Below are 7,885 nucleotides of genomic sequence, written 5' to 3'. Positions count from 1 at the left end.
GAATGAGCGGCCAGAGGGGCTCGGTGTCGAAAAATAGGGCTTTCACCGGCGGACGTTCCAGCGGGGTAAACGCCGGAACCATTGTCGACGCAATTAGCGCCGACAATAAGTCGTTGAGTTTAAATACGCCGGCGCAATATCCATCGGTAATTTTCGCCGGTATGTTTCCGCCGTAACGTGCGACGGAACTGGTTCAGAGCTCGTTTTACCGACGCATAGACCGGCGCATGGGACGCCGGAAGTTTTCCGTCGTATCTTGCGCCGGCAAATACGTCGTAAGGTCTCCGTCGCAATATTTAGGAATATTCCGCCGTTACCTGCGTCGTTGGTACCGGTACAAAATTTTTCGCCGGAAAATCCGACGGTAATCGCGTGTTTTCCCGTAGTGGTTGCATGCATCGATGAGCTGTGATGGTAATATGAGATGACATAAAGTGAAGTTATCTCAAGCAGGTGTTCTTACTCATCCTTCAAATGATGAAACGTGGAAGTATTTTGATTGTATACATCCTTCATTCACTATAGAATTATGTAACATAAGATTAGGATCATAAGCATATGGCTTAGCTCCTTACAGTCAAGCAATTTCACCATACTCTTGCTGGTCTATTATAATAATAGCTTATAACCTTCCACTTGAGATGTATATGACTATCCCCTATATATTTTTTTATGCTTATTATACCTAGACCATATAATTTAAAAGTAAAAATAGATGTCTTCTTACACCCTTTGATTGATAACCTCAAGTTGTTGTGGGAAGAAGGTGTGATAGTATATGATATCTTAACTAAACATAAAATTTTCCTTATTAAAGTATGTTATCACAGAGGGGAGGAGGTGCCAACATAAGAGGACGCCCAATTTTACATAGAGCTTGAGGGCGATATGTAAAATTTTTATGTTAAATTTTTTTGCTTAGTTGTATGAACTAGTACTTATATTTGAAATTTAATATTTTATGTAGATTTAATCTCGCATAAGATTAAGGATATCATCATGAGAAGGTATGATGCTCCTTATCTATCTTGGAAGAAAATTCCACTTGATGTTCGGGATATGTGATTTAGGGAGTTTGAGGCAAGAAAATAATAATTATCATAAGTCTAAATATTTTTATACAATGACTATTAATATATTCTATTTTGACTATCTTAAACTGAAAGACTTTAGGTGGTTGCGTCAACATAATGCAAAAAATAGTAAATGATTTTGAAAAGAGAGGTTCGAGACATGCTTAATGATATTAGAAAGTTAGATAAGTTCACCTTATAGCTTGGTGAGGGTGTATGGGAAAATTGACTAGAGCTTGGGCTAACCCATATTACACTAGGAAGAGGGAGTACAATAATCATAAAAGAGTCTCTGGTTATGGAGGTTTTGGGAGCTCCCTTCATACCGGCGATTAGTGCCTTACACCGAGTATAGGCGATGACTGGAAAAATCTTAACGCTCTTATTACACAAACAAGTTACCATCATATATTCAAATTAATTTTTATTTATTATCTTAACATGATTTTTTGTAGAAAGAGATACTTGATAGAGAGCCTACCATGTTGGAGTTGCATACATGCACGTACACATCAATGCAAGAGGATCACTAATGGGTTGATCAAAGATCAAAGAAAGCTTATATGAGTTTTAAAATTTGTGGAGTGTTAATGTGTAGAAATTTTATCTATATGAATATATATGTATTCCATTTATCCCAAGATTATTATATATGAATTTGGGAGAGTCAACCTCCCACTGGTGAGGTATCCTCTTTGGAATGTACACAATTCTCCGATTACATGTGGTCGCATGAGGTGGGAGGCAGGCAAAAGGGGAGAGTGTATGTATTAGGCTCCCAGACATACATATATGAGACATAACCATCGAACCCAACAACCTATGATGATAACAACATTGAAGAGACAATTAGCCAAAGGGTGGTTGTTCTCATTGAGGAGATAGAGTGATGCAACAAGTACAAGCTGATCTACTAACAAAACAATCTGAGATGCAACCGGAGCTTAGGTCATATAGGAAACAACATCAAAAGAAAAAGGTTTAGGAGCCTGAGCCCGAGGAGAATGAAGACGATTAGGTGTACTACATGTATTGTAAAATGTGATGAACTTAATGTTAAATTTGATAAACAAATTTAAAGAAATTTATAATATAATGTTTGTTAGTAAAACTTTCTTTAATGAATATATTTTTTTAAATTATTTTTAGCTTAGAATGCTAGTTTTGAGTTATATTAGTTGATATAATGTGTTGGAATGATCCGCTGTGAATTACAATTGATTTTCACACAAATATAAGGTTATGAATTTTTTTTAGTATTTGCTACAAGTTTTCAACGGATTTCCGATGAATTTTTTTGTCGAAAATATTCAATACAAAGAAAATGATGATATTTTCTACCTTATAATTCTGGACGGAGATTTCGAGCGAAAATTTTCACCGATCCAGAATACGCTGATGAAATTTTGTTAGTCGGTTAAATGTTCAATTTTATGTCATAAATTTGTTAAAAGTTTTTTGACTGAAAATTTTATTCGGCTAATATTTTCTATGCACGTTTTACTGGCATACAAAATTCTGTAGAAAATTTGCCAAAAATCAACCTTTCAGACATAAAATGATCGATTTCCGGCAAAAAAATATGCTGGAAATCGTCATTTTCTTGTAGAGTATGAAAACTCTAAACTTATTTTTGCAATATTAAAGATGAAATATCTAGATTTATTAAAAAAATTTTGGGGATGCAGATAGATAGAATAGAAATGCATCAATTTTAGTTATAACATAATATAACTATTCTGAGAGGTTGTTAGAAGATTTGACTTATACACTAAAAATATTTTAATAATACTTGTAGGTATTATTTTTGATATGATGTGCACATATTTAGATATTTAATATGTTTTTAATGCTACGAGTTTATATATTAATGAGCCTAAGCAAGCATATTGGGAGGCCGTTATACTACATGAGCTAAACCAATCTATTTACAAATGCTAATAACTGTACAAGTTTTCAAAACCAAACACAATATATGGTGAAGTAAATATATATACCTAAGTGAGAGTAATAAACTTGCAAACACAACACAAAACTTCTAGTCAACCATAGAGCAAAAGATTATGCATAACATTCAACACATTAAATATTAATATTAAGAAAATATGAAAGAATTAAATATTAAACTATCGAGAATGTTTGAAAAATGAAGATTTGCATGATTCAACCACTCAATCAACCTATGCACAGTCCTCCATCAAATAAAGATTCTTACAAGCTCAGCTCTTTCACTAAGCAAATAAACATTTACACTTTATATACTCTTTCTATCTAGACAAATACAAGCACCAATTTCTTATGCGATAGTGATGGAGGTTGGTGGGAGGATCTTCAAGAGCTTAATAGAGGCTTATATGAAGGAGGGATCGTTGTGAAGGGAGTAAGCTAGGCTTTATGTGGCTTAATCAAGAGAAATAAGTAGGTTAAGATTATTTTATGGAAATTTTAGGATATTTAAGGTTTAAGTTTAGTATTTGATTAAAGATGTGATTAATATTTAGGATTCATGTTGAGTTCATAGGGAAGTGGACTATTAACTAAGGGTTAGGTTGACTGAGGTCAACAATTTTGGAGGGAAACTTAAAATGGAGAGAAGGGTAAGGATTTTGAGAGAGGAGAAAGTTATAACTTGATTAGGATTATATGAATTAATGAAATTTACAGAAGAGTTTTATGAATGTCTAGATAGGCCTTGAGGAAAGAAAATTGAGAGAAGTTGGGAAAGGAGAGGAGCACTTACCTAGATAAGTAAGGGGTTCACCAAAACTCCGAGAAAGAGGTTGGCCACAAAGTTTTTTTTTTTTTCTCACAATTGTTCACAATGATTCATTTATTATCAGAAGAGAATATGTAGGTGAGCTTATTTATATGGAAAATAATACAAATAATATAAGAAAGAACGTCACATGGATTGACCAAGTTAATAATGACATATAATGAAAATAATCACAATTTTCTCTCATTTTTCCCTTGGCTGCTCAAAAATCATTTTTGAAAGGAAAAATGTGAGCAATGAAATGCCAAACCAGTATTACTGGGTCTACTCTAGTTAGGCTATCCACCCTTACATATAAGTGCTAATAAAAAATACATCTTTAACTTTGGAGATGACCTAATGGCTATCATCTATAATTAAATACAATATAATCTATAATTATAATATTAAAATATAATAATTAAAATCAATTAGAGGAAGTCCTAAATACCTATAACACCACCCAATGGCAATAGATGAATCCCAAATAAAATTGGCAAAGTGAAAAAAAAAACTACCAACTAGATCAGTGGATATACAATCGCTTATTATTTGAATGATTCCTAATCGTATATAGGATCAATCTAAATTTTGATGAATTTTATGCTGATCGTATGTACTATTATAAATCATATACATAACATTAGTTTTGTACCAATTAACTCTCCTCGAAGTGACAAATACTCCAAATAGCTTAGTGAAATTAACTCATAATCATTAGTTGCCCTAAAATGATCATGGAAGAAAAAAAAATGTAAATTATTAGATATACAACATAAGGTTTGTAATTGTTGATGTGTTTAATATGGTGACCCATATTCTTATGTTTAGGAAATGCCTAAGCTTAATTATTTTGTGTAGTTGTTAGAGTTTCTTAGAGTTTTTGTGAGAAGGTTTTAATGAATTGAGTATTTGACTTTTACATTTGCTTTCTTATTTATCCAAGTAGTTAAAACTAACAGCTTGAACTCGTGATCTTAAAGAAATAACTCTTTCTTATAACTAGTGGGCCACATATAATTTTACTATCATATTTCTTATTGATATGAATTATTTAGTTTGTTGAATGAGGGACTGTTAAAAATTATATCAAAATTTTAATAGTGATATATCATCAAAAAATTATCTTGATCAGACACGAATATCGAGGCAAAATTAGGTTGAAAGCTTCAAAAATTAAATTTGGGACCATCTAAACTCTGATTTCAGAGAACTTACAGTCGAACTGAAAGTCTCGGAAATACGAACCCAACGACACCAAATTTAACTCAATCCGAGCCCAAAATGGTTTAAATCAAAAACTTGAAGCACATTTGGAAGGTTCAATCCATAATTTGGGTTACCAAAAAGTTTTGAAATATGACATGCTTAAAGACAAATCGAGTGGCTCGACAAGACGAATCCAACGAGCCTAAGATCGTCAAATTATGATATCATTAGAGCTTTCAAATGCCCGATAAACTATCCACGATCAAGGGATTTAATATCGGCCGTCCATTCAAATCACTCCCAATTTACCCACGATCTTCCTCCCATTTATTGGCCATGCCATCCCCAGAAAACTATAAATAGCCCCTTATTTCTCTTAAGAGGGGACCCAAGTAAGAAGAAGAGAAGAAAAGAAGAGGAGGGAAGAAACTCCTCCTCAACCAACGCTGGACTCCCGCTCGACTTTCAAGTGACATCGGAGTTCCGCCGGACTTTCAAGTGACACTGGAGTTCCGCCCGAAGTCCAAGTGACGCCGGAGTTCCGTCCGACCATCAAGTGACGCTGAAGTTTCTCCCGACTTTTAAGTGTCGCTGGAGTTCCGTCAAACTTTCAAGTGGCACTGGAGTTCCATCAAGTAACACTAGAACTCTCTCCGACAAACAACGAACACCAGCATTGTGATACCCGTGTGCAACTGAATTTCAACCCGGGAGTTGATTATTGTAATCTAATAGTCCTAAACTTTAAGGACAAGTTAGCATCTTGTAATTCAAACAAACACTAGTGGAATTCTTTCAACTGTGTATGACCTCGTGGTTTTTCCCTTTCCAGTGCTTTCCACGAAAAAAAATCTTATGTTTCTTATTCTTTTTCTGTTTGTTGTGAAATATCTATTACAATGCTGAGATGAAAAATTCTAACTTTTCGCCGCATATATTCTAGCCCGCAAACAAATATTTCATTATAGTAGGAAAAATATTTACATTTCGAGTTTATTAATGGAAATTGTATCAAAATGAGCATTACAAAATATATTATATAATATATATATATATATATATATATATATATTATATATATATATATATATAATAAATATATAATAATATATATATATCAGTCATAGTTAAAATAAAATTGAAAATTTAGATTCAATGAGATTATTTTTTTGTTCAGGATCAAATACCCATTTTTTCAATTGTTTAAGTATCCCCAACTTTCTTTTTCCCCAAGGTTTTTGATCCTGCCAATCTCTCGGAGAAGTTGCTAGAAACAAAAATTAGAGGCGAGCAATCCAAACAAAAAAACACGCATAGAGGAACCATCAGCAATCAAATAAGTGGTTATGGAGAGTAGAGGGAGAGGGTGATCACGAATGAGGGGGAAGATTGCTAACTTGTTGCTTTAACAGTCACTTAACTCGTTAATTTTTTTGTTAAGAACATATTGATATATATTTGTACTGTTATTTTTGTAGTCTTTTGTGTACTTTTGATAGGTTTCATATTTGTGCTTCCCATGAATGAAGATTATTTTTTGACGAATCACTAAATTCTAAGGGGTCTGTTTTGGTAGCACCCAAGATTTCATTAAATAGGATTTCATAAAATCCTCAAAATTTCAGATTTAGAAAATATCTAGCGGGTTTAAATTCTGAAAACTATTGGTAACAATTCAGATAAATTCTGTTAAATCCTTTGTTACTGTTTGGCTGTTCAATTCAGAATTTAAGTAGTTAAAAGAGTTGAATTACATTATTAGGATAATTAAACTAAGACATGAGAAGTTATTATAAAACATAAAACAAAAAATTTTAATTAATACTAATTAATATCTAAATTCTAATACTAATTAATTTATTAAATTATTATTTAAATAATACTTTTACAATAATTTTTTTATTTAAAATTATATTTAATCAATTAATTATTTTGAAATAACTAAGTAATTTAAACTAATAAATTTAAAATATTTTATTAGTTTCACTTAATTATTGATACGTTCATTATGAAATTATTCTTGATCGGGCACGAATTGAGGCAAAAACCCAACCGGAAACTTTCAAAATTAAATTCGGGAGCACCTGAACTCCGATTTCAGCAAGCTTACAGTCAAACTGAGCGTCTCCGAAATACGAACCCAATGACACCAAATTCAACCCAATCCGAGCCCAAATGGGTCCAAATCAAAGACCCGAAGCGCTGTAGGAAGGTTTAAACCACAATTTGAGTTACCAAACGGTCTCCGATTTTTAACAAGCTTATACTCGAATCGAACAGCTCGACGATACGAATCCAACGAGCCCAAGATCGCCAAATTCCGACATAACTAAGGCCTTCAAATATCCAATGAACGGTCCACGATCAAGAGATTCAATATCGGCCGTTCATTCAAACCACTCCCGATTCGCCCTTGATCTCTCATCTATTTACGGGTCATGCCACTCCATAAAATCTATAAATAGAGCCCTCAATTCTCATGAAAGGGGGCCGAAGTAAGAAGAAGCAAGAAGAAGAAGAGAAGGGGAAGGAGAATCAACTCCTCGACCACCGCCGGAGTTCGTCCTGCCGCCCGAACACGTCGAGATTTTGCGTGATATTCGGGAGAACGTCGAAACTCCGCCCAAGTGAAGCCGGAGTTCTCCTCTTCCACCAACAGATGTCGGACTTCTACCCGACGTCATATCTTCACTCTTTGCCAAGTTTATACCCGATGTCGGACTTCTACCAGTTATCGAACTTCGTTGGACGTCTATGCGAAGATGGATTTCTTTCCTTTGTTGGACTTCTACCTTACGTCGTCCGTCGACTACAATCCTTCCGACCTCCGTCGCCAACCAACTACGGT

This window comes from Dendrobium catenatum, unplaced genomic scaffold (assembly GCF_001605985.2).
Source record: "Dendrobium catenatum unplaced genomic scaffold, ASM160598v2 fragScaff_scaffold_231, whole genome shotgun sequence".
NCBI classification, from domain to species: Eukaryota; Viridiplantae; Streptophyta; class Magnoliopsida; order Asparagales; family Orchidaceae; genus Dendrobium; species Dendrobium catenatum.
Note: the sequence above shows the minus strand (reverse complement) of the source record.